Source organism: Tachypleus tridentatus, chromosome 11 (genome assembly GCF_004210375.1).
Source record: "Tachypleus tridentatus isolate NWPU-2018 chromosome 11, ASM421037v1, whole genome shotgun sequence".
NCBI lineage: Eukaryota > Metazoa > Arthropoda > Merostomata > Xiphosura > Limulidae > Tachypleus > Tachypleus tridentatus.
Window position 1 is genome coordinate 56,526,126 of NC_134835.1, and position 21,353 is coordinate 56,547,478.

General features: G+C 33.7%; 1 non-coding gene across 1 annotated transcript; it reads right to left on the reverse strand.

The window, feature by feature from the left end:
• Positions 1–5,655: 5,655 nt before the first annotated feature.
• TRNAS-CGA (transfer RNA serine (anticodon CGA)) lies at positions 5,656–5,737 on the reverse strand. The gene has a single exon. It is a non-coding gene; the product is annotated as a tRNA-Ser (tRNA).
• Positions 5,738–21,353: the final 15,616 nt, after the last annotated feature.

The window sequence follows — 21,353 nt, forward strand, 5'->3', positions numbered from 1 at the left end:
TTTACAAAATAAATATGAAATAAAAATGTGTCAACTTTAATTGTCTTCGTTGTATTGTTTCAAGTATATGTTAATGTTACTACGAGTGTTCAAATAACACTTGAATCGTAAACAAATAATAGTCATTTTATACTATCCGTACAGACGCTTGATTTCTTTTTAATTTCGCGCAAAGCTACACGAGGGTTATCTGCGCTAACCGTCCCTAATTTAGCAGTGTAAGACTAGAGGGAAGGCAGCTAGTCATCATCACCCACCGCCAACTCTTGGGCTACCCTTTTACCAACAAATAGTGGGATTGACCGAAACATTATAACGCCCCCACGGCTGAAAGGGCGAGCATGTTTGGCGCGACGGGGATGCAAACCCGTGACCCTCGGATTACGAGTCGCACGCCTTAACGCGCTTGGCCATGCCGGGCCACTCCACCCCCCCACCGAAGGGAATCGAACCCCTGATTTTAGTGTTGTAAGTCCATAGACATACCGCTGTATTACTGGGGGAATATGATAATTTAATTACTTTAATATTGTTTTTTTTTATCTGAATATGTTTTCTTCATCAATTAGATAGTCTAAGGGCCCGACATGACCAGGCTGTTAAGGCACTAGACTTGTAATCCGATGGTCGCGGGTTCGAATCCCTGTCACACTAAAATGTTAGCTCTTTCAGCCATGGGAGCGTTATAATGCGACGGTCAATTCCACTATTCGTTGGTAAAAGCGTAGCCCAAGAGTTGGCGGTGGGTGGTGACGACAAGTTGTCTTTCCTGTAGTCTTACACTGCTAAATTAAGGACGACTAGCACAGATAGCCCATGAGAAGCTTTGCGCGAAATTCAAAACAAACAAACCAGATAGTTTGAGAATCACCACCATTATGGTATGATTAGAAATTAGATATATACTTGTGAGTGAATGTGAAGTAATGAATTAACATGAAGATAAAAAAATAATAATTTTCTGTGATATTTTTTCAAATTTACATCTTGATTGAAAAATAAAACGTTACTAATTCCCTTGTTAATTTATGCGGTTGAACATAAGTTAGCGTTGAAATGTTGGAATGACTGTATGAAACGTACATCGTATGAATGAGGGAAATAACTTTTTCGATGGTGAATTACATATCAGTAATAGAATTTAAAACTTTGGAAATAATGTAACAATAGTCGGATTTGCTAACAACAGATGGCGTTTTGGGTTTCTTTATGTAACATCTTGTGACAATTCAATGGCTATTTCAAACTGATACTCGATATATATTCTTACATCTACAGGAGATAAGTAACGATTAGTTTGTTTTTTTTATTCCTACGCATGTATTTGTCAGCTTTACACAAATGGTTTTTCTTTGCTTCTTTTCTTTCCTCTCATGAGATAATCATAGGCCATCTTTGTTATGGTACAAAAATCAATACAGATGTGCGATATTGCAGTGAATAGTTATGTGAATGACTAAATAGAAAACCCAATGTTTTTTCTATGTATATGTACGTTACTTTTATATGAGAAGGCTTGCTATACGAATAGGTTATTCGAATGGTGTTTTAGACATTGAAGTTGGTACTATTGATAAATATTGAGCCTCAGAAACACCAGTGATGTTTGGTGGTCACTGATGTCAATGGAGGAACAGTTATCATATAATGCTGAGTTAAAACTGGTATTTCATTAAAGGGGACTTCAAGCATTGTTCTGTAAGGAATCTAATGTGTACAAAACTATGAAATTCCTTATTGATGGAAAAGACTGAAACGAAGTTTTTACTGACAAAAGTTTGTTGGTGTGGAGTTAATTACCAAGCTACACAATGGGCTATCTGTGATCTCCTCACCAGGGTTATTTAAGCTCGGTTTATACAGTTGCAAGTCTTAAGACATACCGCTGTGCCACTGGGTGGCTAACAAAAGAGATTTGTAAAGCATCAGTAAGAGTTTCAGCCATTTCAATTGAGTCATCTAATGAACCCCATACAATTTTAAGTATTCGTAGACATATGAAATATAATCAAATAAAATACTCTAAACACTGTTTTCTGGAAGAATAATTCATATTATATTGAATAAGAAATGAATATTTTATCAATACAAATTCCAGGGGCTATTCTAATGTCAAGCTTAATTTTATGCAGTTCTGAAAGTTCAACGTGCAGTTAGAAATTGAGTTTCGTGCAATCACATTTTTTAATGTAAATACTCGAAAGCTGCAGAGCTACAAACTTTTCTTTAAATACGTACATCATATTTAGTGTATAATAATGAACGCTGCGATATGATTCAGAATTTTTGGATCATTAGATAACATTTAACATAAGTTTCATGAACATCCAGAACATGTATCATCTCACTAGCATTTCCATTATGCGCAAAAGTCGAGTTGGTTTTAAAAAGGCATATCGATAAAAATAAATTAACTAATACCCAGCACTTTCCGGGGGGACGTTATAATGTGGCACACATTCTAACCTATGGTTTGTGAAGGTCTGAAAACTCTCTAAAATGGCCCCTGACGAATTTTAATACAGCCGAATTTATTGGGTACATTTGTGGCTCAATATGAATGTATTTCAACTTCCATGAATTATAAGTAAAAATTTTCACTTTTGTCAGGCAATAAAATAAAACTTTACAACATCAGCATCAAACAAATTTGGAATTTTGGCTCTTTTGGTACCTTCCATAAAGTATTGATAAGTTTTAATAAGTTTCGGAAGCTTGTTTTCAAAAATAAAACTTACACTACATACTTAAGATCAATACTTACTTTTAACCAACGGTAATCAAGAATATTTTCTTGCATCTTGTCTTGAGAAACATTGTTGTCACAGGACAGAAAACTAGATTCCAGATAACTAAGCTGTTTAATAAAATACATTATTAGGTTTAACTTTATAAACTACATTAAAAACTTATAAAGGAGAACGACAAAACATTTTAAAGATATTAAGACAAAAATAGAAACTCGAAGATTTTAGAAAAGTGCATTCTTCCTCTTCAAGAGATCCTGTTGGTTTTTATAATACTAAAAACCAGGTTTCGATATCTGCGGTGAGAATAGTATAGATAGCTCAATGTATATATTTGCGCTTAACAACAAACAAAACCCTCTTTAGATCCAGAGAAGTGAGATCCTTTTAATTGTTTTTAAGGTTGTGTTTCAATAAGACTATTCCATAAGATAATTATAGACAGGAAAATGAACGATTGTGACCAATCATCGTGACAAATTTTCGTATCATATTTACTTCATTATTAAAACGGAAATATTTTCAGGCTAAAACCGCAAAATGTGGGAAGATAGGCTATTTCTTTACTAGTTGTAAAGCAGCTGATTATTGCTGTTATCTTTTTCTAGCACCAAGTCCATATTTCTGTAACAATCATGAACCTATAAGTTAATATAGTATATTACGTTCTAATTGTTTCTTTTTTAACACCACAAATCAATACCTTATTCATTGGAATACATTCTAATAGTATAGATGTTTAGTGCTTTCGTTCATAGTACTAGAGTAAGGGATATGTGACAAGTGTATTTTAAAAATGTTTGTTTGTTTGTTTGTTTTGAATTTCGCGCAAAACTACACGAAGACTATCTGCGCTAGAAATCCCTAATTTAACAATGTAAGACTAGAAGGAAGGCAACTAGTCATAACCACCCACCGCCAACTGTTGAGCTATTCTTTTACCAACAAATAATGGGATTAAGCGTAACATTATAATGCTCTCACGGCTGAAATAACGAGCACGGTTGGTTTGACGGGAATTCGAATCCGCGACCTTCAGATGATGAGTTGAACGCCTTAACCCATCTGTCCATGCCGGGCCAATTAAACAATGTACCATTGTAATGAACTTCGACAAAACTGAAAAAAATAAAAGAATAACGAAATAAATATATAAACTGTGGTTTTCAATGGCTCTAATACAAATTTAAGTTTTGAAAGAAGCACAATCACTGTAGACTAACAAAACAGGAAATAAATTTATTGGCTGGTGTACAATTTTATATAACCTATATGCATATGCTGAAAACGGACTTTACAACACAAAAGTACATTTAAATAAATTGAATTTTAATTTAAAACCCCATGACGTTTGTTTTTGATCCCATTAAAAACAGTAAATATATTATAGGTCACATTTGTCCGAATTGAAGAAACAGTTTGTTTTGTTGTGAATTTTGTTCTGGTTTTAGGGCAGAAAAAATATTTCGTCATGTCTGCACATCATACTACACTATCAAGATAAGTCAGGACATGACAGGAAGAGATAAAGTAAATATACTCTTTTCCAGAGCTATATTTTGGCATGTAACTAGTAAATTAGTGCAATTGTAAAATATTGACACTTCATGTTTACAAGAAACAAATTAACTAAATGCAGAATACTTCTATTCAAAGATTCCTGAACATATCTAAATAAAAATGTGTTATTTACTACTTATCAGAATGTGAAATAAGCAGTTATTTTAACTACAATAATCCCCTTTACTTCCTTATTTCAAGGCTTTTCCTGAATATCTCTTATAATGTTAAAAGTCAATTTTCGATACCATTAATAGTCAGAGCATAAACAGTTCATTACAAATCCAAACATTAATAGGTCAGATTATGGCTATGACGTATATAACAGTTTCATAATCTATCTCTTATATCACATGTATGTAACTAAGGGAATTACACATTCACAAGAAGAGGGGAAATTTTATTCAAACGTACCACATAATAATAATAATAAATTAAATAAAACAAACAAAACGAAAATTTAAAAAGTGAATATAGTGAAATAACTTAAATGCAAAATCGTATAATATTATAAAGTGAATAGAACTAACTACGTTGTTGAAACCAGCATAAAAATTGTTTCAAAATTTTAACTTTGTAAACTCGGTACAAATTAATAGAAGCAAATTAATACATAAAACACCAAATTAAATGAAATCAAAATGAATAATAAATAACAAAGAACATTAATTATAGAATTACATCACAGAGAAAAATAACCCTACACAAAATACCACAACAGAAATTAAAAGTAAATACAAGCAAATTCAAATCAATATTCAATCACAAAGCACAACAACAATGAATAGTACAGAAATGCACAAAAATAAAATTCAGTTATTTCAAAATAAGCTGAGCAAAAAATTAAACTTAATATGATATTGGATGAGCTGACTATTAGGCATTATACAAAAACTGTTGCAAATCCTTTCGCAATAATACTATACAAATTCATTTCCTCCTCAAACAGACATAAAAAGATAATTTTTCTTGGTGTTATTTTTCTTTCTCTTTTGCATAATGCATTATACAAGAAAATGACATAATGTCTACACTATAAGATCTGCCAACTCGCTCCAACAAACTGAATTATAACATAAAATGAAATTTCATTTTTAAAAATTTACTAGCTATAGCAATTATAAAAGCAAATGCACCCATGATTCAACACAGAGACTGTAAAGCCCCTGATTTACAAGCTAAAACAAAAACATTTTGGACCGATCAGAAGAAAAAAAAAGAGATTGGGTACCTAGTTAACATGTATGTTAGTTTAATAAAAAGAAGTAAAAACAATAAGAGATTGGATACTCAGTCAGCATGTGTGTTAGTTTCATAAAAGGAAGTAGAAGTTAAAATTCTTTTTTATCGCAGTTGACAGGATTCGAACCTGCGCAGGGATTCCCCATTGGATTTCGAGTCCAACGCCTTAACCACTCGGCCACAACTGCTGCGAGATTAAATGCCCACCCTATATAACACAAATGTAAATAGAAAATCGTTTTCATATTTTTCAGGAATGTTATTTAGTATGGCTTTATTATGGCTTTGTTAGATAAGAATTATCAAATAAATATAAGAATATATACTATTGACTTTTTTCTCTGTTTGACACGTAGTCTAGTATTCATCTTTAATGCTTGACAATAAATGATACATTTTACGATTTATTTCCTCACTAGCTTAAAACCCGTCAAAAATGACTGGTAAGTACTACCGACCTCGTTTTCTAACTTTTTGTTTACTTGTTTTTTTAAGTTAAGCATAAGGCTACACAATGGGCTATCTTTGCTCTGCCCACCGAAGCCCGGTTTCTAACGTTGTAAGTCCGCAGACATACTGCTGTGCCGCTGGGGAGCCATTGCATAGCTAACTGATATAAATAAATTTTGCGAAATCAAGTTTGACCAACAAAGTTGCAGAAAAATGCTGTCAAGGTAGTTAAACGTCGATAAATTTCTTTGTGAGCCAATCAAAACTAAGATCATTTATGAAATGAATTTGTGCATTATTCACAGAATAATTATTGATAAAAATCAATTAGATTAACAGTTTTGAATATATAGAAAAGCCAATGCGTGTCGGTAACACTACGTTTCAACAATGGTTTTTATGTAGTGTTGCTTTGTGACATAAATATAACCTAATCTTTTTTACTTTGAATTTCGTGCAAAGCTACACGAGGGCTATCTGCACCAGCCGTCCCTAATTTAGCTATGTAATACTAAAGGGAAGACAGCTAGTCATCACAACCCATCGCCAACTCTTGGGCTATTCTTTTACCAACGAATAGTGGGATTGATCGTTACATTATAACCCCTCACGGCTGACAGGGCGAGTATGCTTGGTGTGGCGGGAATTCAAATTCCTGACCCTCAGATTATTAGTCGAACGCCTTAACCACATGACCATGTCGTGTCTGTAAGTATAAAATCATATTGTTAATAGTCTAAGTATTGAAAGTATAAATGAAATGTCTAGACAACAAAATTGAAAAACATATTTGACATGACGATTCGGGAAAACATGAAACCTATTGCTCCATCTCGACTGCTCCATCGCCCCCTCAGATATTCCAGTTGTACTTGCTGTACTGGGTGTGCTTCAGCAACATTTCCACGTTCTCGTAGGTTTCTTTTATGTGTGCTGTATAGCCAACAGGTATTGAAGGATGAACGTTGTCATTGTGTAACAGAACAGCTTTGAGGCTTAATATTAATGAATCAATAAAGAGACCCCAATCTTGCGGATCATGGTCACAACCAAAAGCAGAGAACAATCCTTCGATGTCAACACAGAAACAGAGACTGTCAACTTGTGCAAAGAATTTAGTTATAACATCTTGGCGGCTTCGAAAAACAGAAACCTTTGTACCTGGTGACAGCAAACACCATTCCTGCAGTTTCTAACCCAGCAGTTCGGATTTTGCTTTTAACAGACCCAAATTTCTGACCAGATCGTTTAATTCTGACTGTATTATGAGATGTGGATCGCCTGGAGCACGGTTCAAAATCCGGATCAATGTCACTGCCAGTTCTCTGCATTGCAGTTTCTTCATCTGGTTCGTCTCAGGTCCATTCCTCTGGTGTTTTCGGAAATGGAAGACTGTCGTCATGTGGCACGGGTCTCATTGCTGAAGGCAGATTAGGGTATTCAATTGACTTCTTGGTTTTTGCAGAGAAACCAGAAACATTAATCAAACAGAAGTAACAGTCCATCACATGGTCTTTCTGTTCTCGCCATATCATCGGGACAGCAAATGGCATTGTATTTCGAGTGTCTCTGAGCCAAGCTCTCAGACAGACAGCACATGTCGCACAACAAATGTGAGACGCCAATTCCTGGTCTTGATCACCAATTTTACAGCGGAAGTACAGATGATATGCTTTCTTCACAAGAGCTGTCATTGAGCGTCTCTGATGAACAAGCGAATATTCGTCACAAATACAGCAGAATGTATCGCAGCTGTTGTGACATTGACGAGACATATTGACCGACACCAATCGTCCTGTAAAACGTCTATAACATCTAACTTACTTGTTACAGTGTCACTGAGACAATGCTATATTCTGAAACAATACGTACACACTATAAGGTCTATATTAATCCAATGAGCAGCATCTGTGTATGCAAGCCACTTTTATAGCCTGCTGAGACAGTGTCAAGCTGGCTCCGGCCTGCCCCAGGCATGCCCGGGCTGCATACTTTCACAAAACAGCTTCCAACCTAGTCTGATTTCATGCCTGGGCATGCCCAGACTGCACAAAACGTTGTTTATAGGTCTCTTACAGAAACGAAAATTTTTGAAAACAAATATAAAAAAAACATGAAAAAACTGAAGATTTCGATGAAACGGTAAGTGATGGGCAAATTTGGATGCGATTTGCGTGAACAGCAGCCAAAAATCTGTAACGAACACCCAATAGTGTTCAAGAAGCAAAAACTTTGTTGTGCTGTGTTATTTACTGATACTTTTTAATATTTTAAAAAGGTTTCTAGATTTTCTTTAATTTCAAATTCTTTGAATAAGTCTTCAAAACTAATTTCGCATAACAAATCTCCTACACTCCGACAAGGCATCCAACCTGTCTTGTCACATAGTTGTTCTATTAAAATTTTTAATATGCCTGAGATGAGAAAATGAATGCTCAACTATGTAATTTGTGACATTAATGTTAAAATATATACGCAGTGTAATATCTACGTGGCCCGGCATGGCCTAGCGCATAAGGCGTGCGACTCGTAATCCGAGGGTTGCGGGTTCGCGCCCGCGTCGCGCTAAACATGCTCGCCCTCTCAGCCGTGGGAGTGTATAATGTGACCGTCAATCCCACTATTCGTTGGTAAAGAGTTGGCGGTGGGTGGTGATGACTAGCTGCCTTCCCTCTAGTCTTACACTGCTAAATTAGGGACGGCTAGCACAGATAGCCCTCGAGTAGCTTTGTGCGAAATTTCCAAACAAACAAAAAAAATATCTACGTTTGGAAATGAATTTATTTTATAAAGTTCAGCATGACTGAATCTGGTTTTTACAGTTTTTGTTACACTGAACTTATGGCACACGAGTGAAACTGCTGAAGCCCAGTTTATTTGCAATATTGTCTCCTTCTCTTATAATGTCTTCCTTTTGTTTCTGGTCTTCAACTAAACATTCCGAAGCTTCCAAAATCTTAAAGACGACAAAATTGCTGTTGTTGCCATAGCATATGCTTTACATCTGGTACCAAAAAGGGATTTTCACGCTCTTTCGTTTTCAAGACCAACTTTAAGAATTTTCCACTGGCTGGTTGAGGCTCTATACAAATGTATAAAGCAAATGCATTGTTGAGAGAGAAAAAATTAACTGCCACTTGATGGCAGTCAACAGCACTTTAGTGAATAGTGACCCGGATTTAGTGAATAGGCTGCATAGTGCATGTGTGGCAAACTTATTTTCTACTGAAATCTTTTGTTGCATCCCCTTATAATACTCATATATGTTAGCAGCATTGACATAAGACTGACTCCTACATTTTGAAACATTTTAAGTTTGCAAACTTGACATAAATACTGCAATACCTGGTTTGCCATTTCCTTACCGGTATGGCTTTCCATTTCCAGAAAGGTTTAAAAGCATTTAATATGCCGCCCATCTTTAGTTGAGTGTTGTACTTAGATACTTATCTATATGTAATCCAGATGTGGCATCAAGTCAACTAACAAGCTGAAATAACCAAAATAATTTACTTAATCAACAATGAATGTGTGAACCTTCTGACTTATTGGATCAATGAGTTCTTCGCAGGTGGTTTTGGACAAGTAAAAATAATTTCCTTTTCTAGAATTTCCATATTTCAAAATGTGCCGTGCTAAAAATGGATCAAACTGACTTATGAGCTCAAGCAGTCTTAAGTTCCCACTCTGCAGCAAACCAAATATTTCATCTGTTCCTCAAAGCCAGGCCACCATATTTGGCTAATGTAAGAATAACAACTATTACACGCTCTAAAACGTACCCAGTAATTGCACTCTTTAATTTGTTTTTCCAACTCTTGTGCAAGCGTAAACCTTGTCTATGAGTTAAGTATATTAACATAGAGTCTTGGAAAGTAGTGCTCCTTTCATGATGATCAGTTACAATAGTACTTCACCAGTCGCCGAAACCTTCGTTGTCAAAAAAATGCTAGGAATATCTATGAACAAAAAATTTACAAACAAAGCAGTAAACTGACCCTTTTAATGGTAAATACAATAACCAATCTTGTATTGCTCACCACTGGCTTTTACCCCTAAGTAAAGTTTTTCAAACAGTATCTCATTGGCCCAATGTGGTGTTCACTGTCAGTGGGTCCACAAGCAATCCAATAAACCACATCATCAGTAGAGAAACTGAGTCACAAACCTGGATCTTTTGCTTTAGTTTCTTCATCTTTTGTAGACTGAAGCATTTTATCATAGTCCAGTAGATCTTCATTTTCACCAATCATTTCAACTTCAGGCTGTCTTGTAGAGCAACTTGCATCAATATTAATACTAGAGATATCAGGATAATTTACAGGCAAAGGTGAGATCAGTTGTTAGACTTGTGCCTGTTGAGCCAGCCTTTGACACCTCAGTGTCATCATGATGTTTTGACTTTGCAGTGGATAAAGTAGTACTTGTAGGTGTGGAGCTTAGTTCAACTTCAATCTTGTCAGGTGCAGTACAAGTGACTTCTGATGGTGGAGATTGGTTTTAATTTGGAAGATGATGTTGTGTAAATTGAGTGAAAATTTTTTGTCAGTTTTCCAGTCTTGGCCACTAAATCCAAAGCCTTTTGTTGTTGTTTTTTTGCCAGTTTTCTCTTTTGTGCACCACTTAGTTGTATACATTTCATCTTGCAGTCTGAAAAATGCAGAAAAAAAGTTATAATGGTCAGAATAATGCTAAAATTCATAAAAAAAAAATGTTGGTAAAACTGTCAAACATACTTAAACTCTAGGTTTACATTTAGACAAACATTGTCAGAATGTTATCCTAGGATCTAGGTCTATCAGCACATCGACATGAATGCATAAATACCACAGGATTATAATCCTATCTGTTCTATCCCTATCAACAGTATACTGCTTGGATGGCTTTAGAGATTGATCAACTATTCACACCATGGTCTATGCGGATTAAAATGTTTGTCTTTTATTAAAAATCTTGACGATGTAATAGAAAATAAGTTAATTCAGAAACGATTTAAGTTTAAACTTGAATCCAAACTTTCATGATAAATTTTATGCACTTGGCTCTAGCCTAAGTGATCAATACTACGTCTTTAATTTAGACTTATCATATCAGCATTCACAACATTCATAACATTTCATGGCATTTCCCATCACGGCCCTAATGCACCGTCGTTACTAAAAAATCGTAATGGATAAACAATAGTCAAAATATTCTATTTGAATAAATGCTTTTATAATTCATTCTATTTCAAGAAATAGAGTATGATGTGACATGATATATTCTAGTTTTTATATAGGTTAAATTAATTTTAAGCTATGAAATAAAAATCTAATGACCTTTTCTCTTTAAAAGAAGGAAGACATAATAAACAACACCTTTTCTTGTAAAAGTTAACTATTAATATTGTGATTCGGCTGACTTCTCAATACCGATTAGTTATCGCTTAGTTTGTATTTGTTGTTCATGCAATACGCCATATTATTCAGAAATTCAATATAAATTTAAATTACAAATTTAAGACAAGAAAATATTTTGTCATTCTTTCTATTTTATGTGGCTAATTTATTCCACGTCATTACAGAATATAAATTTCAACACTATGGTAATGCTTCATTGACCCCTGTTCACAACTGAATGAATCAGGGTGAAAATATGTATCATTCTTTAGAATTCCCACACACTTGTACCAAGGGCACATCATAATGGTTCTGCTTGCATGAACATACTGAACAAATTTAGGGTCTGAAGTAATTTCCATGGTTCCCCATGCAGTTTCTTAACAATATAGTAAGAAACAAGCAACGAGCTAGCATACGGTACCGGTAAATGCCAGAGAAAAAAATTATTATTTAATAGCACTACACAAATAAACCTTGAAAAAAAACAGTTGTTAACATTTAGTGATGACGAGAAAACCCACTTGTAGAGAAAAATATACATGTAAAAACAGCTGGTTTGGGTTGAGAAAATTTTTTATATCCAGAGGAGCGAACAACGTTTCGACCTTCTTCGGTTATCGTCAGGTTCACAAAGAAAGAAAGAGGTAACTGACCGATAGCTGACCACATGTTTGAAGGTGGTTGTGTAATTGAGTGTAGGAATGTAGAGGGCGTGCTTAGGTGTTTGATTATATTCAGTAATATAGGTAAAAGGTGTTCCTTTGTATTGGTTTCTTTTGGGCTTGAGTTGTTGTATATGTAAGGTTTCTTTAATTTTGGGCCAAGCATGGCCAGCGGATTAAGGCGTGCGACTCGTAATCCGAGGGTGGCGGGTTCACATCCCCGTCGCACCAAATATGCTCGCCCTTTTAGCCGTGGGGGCGTTATAATATACGGTCAATCACACTATTTGTTGGTAAAAGAGTAGGCCAAGAGTTGGCGGTGGGTGGTGGTGACTAGCTGTCTTCCCTCTGGTCTTACACTGCTAAATTAGAGACGGCTAGCGCAGACAGCCCTCGTGTAGCTTTGTGCGAAATTTAAAACAAACCATTAATAATCTGTAAATGTTAATTTTCTGTTCTCAGAAATAAATAGGGAAAACAAAAGAATATGTTGTAAATTTCAATAGACATTAATTTACTCTTATAACTGCTGCTCATTTATCTCTGATGTACAGTTTGTGAACAAAAGCAACTGGAGAATCCACGCTAGATAAAACGGACACTGAGAAAACATATCAAGATATCTTTTTATAAAATTGTACTTTAGAAAAAGCAAATACAACATAAAGAAAAATATACTAAAGAAAGTTATTTAAATTATCGCTGAAATATTATACTTAATAAAATACTCTTGTTTTACCTTGTTTTCTTCATGCATTGATACTCAATAAGTGTACAAATAACCTGAATTAATGTAATAAAAAATAAGAATATGACGAAAATGTTTAAAACTTTATTAATATTTTTTCAAGGTCATAATATTGGAAATTCATACTTACTGCGTCAAATCCTTATGACTGAGTGGTTTCTTCATGCCGGAGTCTCAGAGCTGTTACGTCATAGCATATAGTGCTCCTAGACCAAATGGGAGAATTTATATATTACTTATATACAGAGTGTCCCCAAAATGTTTCCACACGTTGATTTATTATAAATACAATGTTTATTAAGATATGTCTACGTTTTATAATTCAAGTTTAAGAAGATAAGTGTAGAATCTTTTGAGTTATTGCAGGTGTTCGAGCTGATGACTGTTCTGATCCAGGCACTGCTGATAAAACGGACAGATCGAATTACAAACTTCACGAATCATTTCATTTGGTATTTGAATGCATATTCTTTCAATTGCTGCTCTCAACTCATTGATTGTTGCAGGTTTTGTGCCATAAACCTTATATTTGACGTATTCCCATAAAAAAGAAATTCAGAGGTATGAGGTCTGGTGAACGTGGGGGAAATTCAGTGCTACCTCTTCTCCCAATCCATCTGTTCGGCACATTTTCGTCAAGATAGGCCCTCACGTTACGATGGTAGTGAGGAGGTGCTTCACCTAGCTGGAAATAAAACTCCTCATCTCCAAATTGCTATCGAATGCATAGCACAACAGATTCTTGCAGCAAGTTCAGATAAACGAGACCAGTGACTGTGTTTTAGATAAAGAATGGTCCAGTTATGCCCAACGTTGTAACCCCTGGTAAGTTTACGTGGTGTTCAACCGTAATATGCGGGTTCTTAGGTGAACAAATGCCAGAATAAATCTTTTCCAATGAACGCGCTTCAACATGCAATGGACGTTCGATTTTGGGATTTTGTCTCACGGGCTGCTTACCAAACAGATTTTCTTGGAGATAAATGGAGACTTTCCAACAGCTCTACATCTCGTTTGGGACTGGTGGACGACTGCGGTTTTCCATAACGCCCTTTATGGACGTATTGAACAGTTCCATTTGTTTCAAACTTATTTCTGATGCGACCAATGGTGAGTCACGTTGGCGGATTTGTTTGAAACTCCTTTCTAAACCGTCTTTGCACTTCAGCTACGTGCTCACACTTCCAGTAACACTTTAAGATAAATTTCCTTTTCTGAATACTTAGTCTTGCTTCTGCCATTACTTCAAATCAGATGCACCTGTAAAAAGAAGAAAGTTTGAGTGAGTTATAATCATTCAAAGAGTGTATACATTTTTGGGGTCACCCTGTATAAAATGAAAGAGTCATCTTATTTTTAATTGAATTAGAATTTATCTATATAAATAAATGAATAACATAGTGTTTCGGTTCCTCTTGTGCTAAAATATATATTTTTAAATAATGTACTTAATAAAAGCATAAAGTAGCGGAACTTTCCAAGTCATTGGAATATATGTCCCAAAGAAAGAACAGTATTTTTTTAATGAATAAAAACTGGCTCCAGAAAGTCTATTGTGTTTTGTCCAGCATGACTGCTCTACTTGTTGCTGCATATATAATGATTGGCAATACTTAAATAAGAAATTTGTCACAACTGTAGTGCCCAAAGGGCATCATGGGTGTATGTATCCCACCTATTTTTCAAGCTGTTATCGAAAGCGTTGAAACGATCGCTATGTTGTAAACAATGCACACAGAATTGTTGTATTACAGTTAAAAATTAGGTTACACATTATCAAACTTTTTCAAACTGTAGCAGATGTCGATACGTACTACCGTTCATTAATTACTTTGTCTTGAAAATAAGCTATTTATTTATTTATATTTAGTGTTTAAGCTCGCACAACTGTGTTTCTTAATTTGGTGTTAAAATTTATTGTGTAACACACATGTATATCGATTGTACAAACTCTTATTTAATTTTTTAACCTTATTAACTATCTATCGATACCTAAGACTGTTTTATATTGCAAATGAATCTAAGTGGAAAACAATTATCTTAATAGATAACGCTACATAACTAGAACCATGGTTGCTTCCTACAATGTACATACATAATAGCTTTTTCACTGACGTTACTATTTCTTAAAACACACTTAACACAAAATAATCACTACACAATAATAAATAAGTTTTGGAAAAATATATATATTAATTTTCTTGTTGTTCTGATAATTTCTAAGCAAACAAGTAGAGTATATGGTAATAAATAAATTATGGCGTAGTTAGGCCACAGGCCTTTACTGTTTTTACTACGTTACACTTAAGACTTAATATATTGGTTCTTTGATTAGCTTATTTATTATGTTATATAGTAGTGATGTAAATATTTCTGACACCAAAGCCAAAAAAAAATCCAACAAAAAGTTAAAAGAATGTCATCTTAAGAAAATAAACATTCAACATCGTTCATATTAAACTTGTATTTATTATGCCATTTGAGAAGTTGTTCTTGCATAAACAAATTAAATAATATTTGTTTACTTATAGAATGAGTTCATAACTTTAGAGTGCGTGGTGTCAAGTTAAAGTAGTTTTTAATAATTTAATAAATATTTAACACCAAAAAATACAAATCAAGCTGACATGATACCTAATAGATTCACATGCAACATAAATGTGTTCTATTATTACCGCTCCCAGTGGCTCAGCGGTATGTCTGCAGACTTATAATACTACAAACAAGGTGGTGGGGAGAGCACACTTAGCCCATTAAGTAGCTTTGTGCTTAATTCAAAACAACTATCATTCCATTTAATTGTTAATAACTTTATAATTATTTTTATCACTTTAGTTAGTTACATGTCGCATGTTTTGCATACGCAATACTGCGTTTACCTGTAGTGGATTACGTTTTTACTGCAATAACTTATTATATAAAATCTTAGTTGCGTTCTTTAACAAACATTACCAAAACACTTAAATATGTTAAAGATTTCCAGTTTTTTTTTAAATTCGTGTGTTTAGTTTCTTCCTTATTTAGCTTTTTCATATCACCCATCTTCCCTAATTAACTTACTATTATAAATTGTGCGCAATTTTGATTGTGTTCCTAATCACGTAAGTTTAACACACAATAATTTCAGTTCGCATTTGATATCACTAGGAAGTTCTTGAGTCTGAGAATACTTCAGCGCACTGTTTACAACAAGAGCTAAACTTGTCATTAAAGCTGTCACTTCCACATAGAAAAATAATTTTAACATACTTTATAGCATAAAGTATTCGAAGAAATACAGGCATACGTAGATTTTGGCTTTTAACTAAACACTCTAAGCAGGAACAGATGACGCCAAGCACTTGCTGACAAATTATTCACTTCTTTTTAAAACATCTATCCCTTAGTACACCAACTTACAACGCTTAATTCGCAGTTGTTTTGCGTAAAAATAAACAGACAAATAAAAATAGCTTGTTTCCAACAATTTATTATATTTTTCCGTACACCAATATAATTTACTGTCTTTTGTTTATTGCTAAGCCCAAAATTACACCATGAATATCAACACTCGGTTGTTAGCGGTGTTAGCCCTTAGACTTATCGCTAAGGTATTGGGGGGTAACCTGATATCAGTACTGAAGACAGTAAAAATTATATATAAATGCAATATCAAAATATTATAAGAATAAATATAATCTTCGCATAAAATGAAATTGTGGTTTTACATATTTCATATTCTCCAGGGGCACAGCGAAATGTCTTCGGACGTACAACTATAGAAACCGAATTTCGATACTCGAGGCGGTCAGTCCACAGATATCCCACTGTAAAGCTTTATGTTTAATTACAAACAAACAAATATATTCCATTTTTTAAATATGTTTATATATTCGGCATATTTGACAAATAAAACATAAAAATGCGTATGTATGTTTCTCATTGATTTATTTTATACAATAAATATGTATGGTAATATAATTTATCAAATGCTCAGCATTTTCACATATTCAATAAGAAACTGGGCAACTTCTTAATACTCCTGTTAAACTTATTTTGATAGTGCTATATATTTAGACTGTATTATACTTTAATTAAAAGCAAGATTATCAAAAAATCACAACAAAAGGGTGAAGTGCATTTAGAAATCAAAATTAGGTACGGCCTGCTGTAAGTTATTGTCTAGCGATAAGGAAACTTTATCTTATTTATAATGTATGTAATCTTCCTTAGCGCTATTTGAGTTTCTCACGCATATATTCTGACTGCACCGAGAAAGAATGACATTTTAAACAAAAGACAATAGCTGTAAAATCACTTAAGTGATAATGTCGTGAAGAATATGAAAGACGTTGTTGAAAGTATTTACTTTTCTCACGAACTGATGTGACAAAACTATGTTGCCAAAAGATAGTCAAACCTAAAAAACAAACATATCTTCTCGTACACTCCTGTATATTTTTAATAACTGACCTGCTACCAAGAATTTTTCTCTCCATTTTTACGGATTTATAAGAATCTGGAGTTTAATTCAGATAAAAAAATAATTTTTCTTTAAAAATATTGTTTTGAAACCATTATCTGTTTTGTTTGTTTTTCTACCACTATTTTACTTTTTTTTCTTATTAGTAAACTTAGTGTGCAGAAATAATTAATTTAGATTATTTGTTGTTGTTAAGCGTAAAACTATACAATGGGCTATCTGAGCTCTTCCCACCACGGATATTAAAAATGAGTCTCAGCGTCATTATTCTGCAGACTTACCATTGATCTTATACGTGGTGTTTTAATTTACAAATCTTAAAAACTGTTACACTATTTGTCTGGAAGCAAATCCAGTAAAAGCTACATCAAAACATTTGATATAAATACGAAATTCTAAATGAAAGTTAAAATAATTTGCTGTGGGTATTATGTAGGAAAAACAACAACTAAATTGGGTAAAATATAAACTATAGTATTAAAACAACACAAAAATTTTATTAATAAAACCAATGAGAGGGTAAACTTTTGGCGTCAGCAGTGGGTGTTGTACTATAGCGAAATGTAACTGATGATGCCATACTAACGATGGCGAGTTCATTACGTTTTGTGGTCTGTTTGCCTATTCTTGTTATTTATATCTCTTTATCTTTATGAAAGTTTATTTTATCGAACCATATACCAGAAAGATACAACTATTTATTTTATTTCAAACTACAAGTTGATATAGATTTATCCATAGATAGATTCGGTGGATTATGAAAAATTAGTTTATTTGAAAATTTTTTTAAGTCGTATTTTAATGTTGTTCATAATGGCACTCAGATTTAGTGTCCTGTATCTTCATATGTAACAGAATTTACATATATATTTCTAGTTTTTAAAACGTTGTAACTCGGCGCCAATCTCAGGTACTGGAGCAGTGGTCCGGTTCGCTTTAGCAGCAATACATTCCAGAAGCTGTGTAGTGTCCTTCAATGGTAGGTCAAGTGATATCTTGAGATTACAACATCTTATATGTTGAATTATAATAATCAGTTATGAGGTTTCTATGAATAATTTGACTTTTCTTTTTAAATGAGAAAAACTGGTCCTTGTATGAAAAAAAAATTGAGGAATAAAGTCCAGTGAAAAGTGATCATCAAATGTATTTGTTTTGGTACTAAATATTGTTTTATTTTCTATTACAGATTGCATCACGTCTGTTTATTTCTTTTCTTAAATTCGATTAGATTAAATAAATTCATAATTTATCTACCCCTTATAAACGGTACCTCTCTAACACTATTCGTGGAAATTGGTAGTTATTAATAATATTCACTGCCCAAATGTGTAGGGGTTACTGTAGATCAAAGGGTGGCGCCAGAGGGCTTTATAACTATTACATAATCTATACATTTTTAGGAAACATAGCTGTCACACCATAGGCAGCAGAATGCATTAGGGTCATAATTCCATTGATTGACACCAGAGGGTGAGTTGGTATAATGAGCATGCAGATAGTTAGTTCGCACGAACTACGAGATGAGGATGTAGAACAATGTGTCATCAACTTTCATAGTAGTAATCATCAAAGTCTTAAACTTAATAATGTATCTAATTTGCATAACGTTGTAGTTACAGTTTTGGTCTGTAAGTAAAACATTAAATCAGGGTTGCTGTTACCAAGCTTTTATAGGTGTACAATGTTACTGTACTTCCGCTGGATTGAAAAAAATTTAACTGATCTAGATATATATTTACAGTTTTCATTTATGTAGTTATTTGCGTACGTTTTACAAAACCTAATGCTATTACTAGATGAATTGTGTTACTAATAATCATGACTAACGATCAAAGGTCAGTCTTCAATTGACCAAGTCTATTTGTACAGGGAGTAGCCAAATGTAGGAACCCCATTCATATACTAACTGCAGTCACATTAGACTAGAATTAAGGCATCGAATTTGTGAACCCTTGCCAGGTTCTGAAAAGGTCCGTTGTTGTTGTTTCATGTTGACGTTGGCGCTTTTTCTCTGGCCCACTAGAAGAGCTTACTTTCCTTTACCTCTGCCCAACCCCGGATTAAGGCATGAACTTAGCGGACTGAAGCCCATGGCCTCACACTAATCAGGAGACTTCATGCTATGACTATAAGTGTATTTGACATAAAGGTTCTGTCTCGAGGGGTCTTCTATAAGCTGAAAAGGCTAGGGCCAATAAAATCCTTAATCCAGCCTTGCCTCTGCCTCCTTCATCTTCCCAGGCATTGTAGTATCATTGTAACAACATTCTACCGCAATAAACGTCTCAAACACATGTTTAGAAATTATATATTTTCCCTCAAGCAGGAATTTACCTTAATTAGAAGTAGGACAAAGAAGAACTAAAATGTCTTTCAGCACTCCAAGAGTTTAGTAATTTGACCTTTCTTATTAAAATTTGTGTAACGGAGGGATTAGATATTAAACTATTTTTATCTAACTTACTACCAAGATGGACTGAATTGGACGATCAGTTTGAATTCAGTGTTCATGCAACTACTATATCTTATAGTTCTACTAGCGATAATTATAAGCAATTCATCTATTATAAGTATTAATGCATGTTTTTCAATATATTTTTGAACTAAATAAATTATGAATTGTTACGGAAGTATTTGAATGCTGACAACATGTAATCAAGTATTTATAATCTTATATTTATGTAGGGCATTATCCCAATCTTAACAAGTTGTCGCGAGCTAAACGAATTAGAAAAAAATGCATACCTGAAATAAGTCAGAATTTAGTTTCTTCCATGGTTTCTAACTGTTGAAGGAATTGAAAACTTAGAGGCTCTGAATACTGTAGCTTGTTTTCATACCGTTTACAAAAATATATTGATCAATGCGATTTTACAGTTATACAAAATGATCGCATTTACTTTTTTTCGTTTACAGACAGTTGCCATGAAGGGATTAATAATATGCAGACTTCCTGAGGCGTTAAGGAGAGGTAAGTTTACAAAGCTTGTATTAATTTAAATATTCGTGTTTCTGAATACTGTAAGTCGCTTTCGTATTGTTTGAAATATTTTATTGATTACTTGGTAATATGTTTTTCTACACGTATTCTCATTTCTTCTTTCTTTTACAAGTATCTCTTAAACATCCTCTAAAGAAAATGGATAATTTATTGTTAAAAAACAAGGAATAAAAGAATTTAAAAGTATAATGCAGTTGCTACAACATACAAAATATCATTTAATCCTAAATCATAGGGACAGCCACTTACAAATTTATGAATGCACTGAATAACATTCAGAACATATTGAAGAGACATATGGCATTTAAGTAACAGAAATAAAACATACTGTTGGTGTGAACATGCTTTCTAGTCACTATGCAAAGCCCCCCCAGTGGCTCAGCGGAATGTCTGCGGAGTTACAACGCGAAAAACCGGGTTTTTGGTACCCGTGGTGGGCAGAGCACAGATAGCCCATTGTGTAGCTTTGTGCTTAATTTAAAATAAAAACAACACTATGCGAAAAACTTATACATTGGACAGGAGAAGTGAAGAGAATGTGTCATTGACCATTATTCAGTTCTTTACATAGTAGATATAATAAATAAACGTGGTATTGAAAAATTGTTTAAGAAAAGTCCAATTTAATCTACACTTTGATCAACAGAAATAAGTTATGGTTTGCGTTTATTATAATTTTTTGCAAAGTCAATAAGCACCTGTTTTCAAAATAAGTAACCTTTTCATCCGATATGATCTTAACCAAAATCGTAAAAGTCAATTAAAATTAGAAAAAAAAAATCTAGACAAATCTTTCAAAATGAAGGTTACTACATTAGAATTGCTTGTAGGAAGTAGCAATAATTATTAGATATCGAATATTAGTATTTATTGACTTTAAAAAATCAGTTATTTTTATAAAGAGTAACTATGATATTTAAGGTGCTAAAATTATAGTAGTAGACTTAGCATCCTTTAGGAAATATCCAAAATATAGATATATTAGTGACTGGTGGAAGTTACTACTGTCACGAATTTACAAGTCTCGTCTAATATTCCAGAAGGAATCTATTTGTGGAATAGAAGAAATAAAATTTGAACATCATCTAAACATTCAA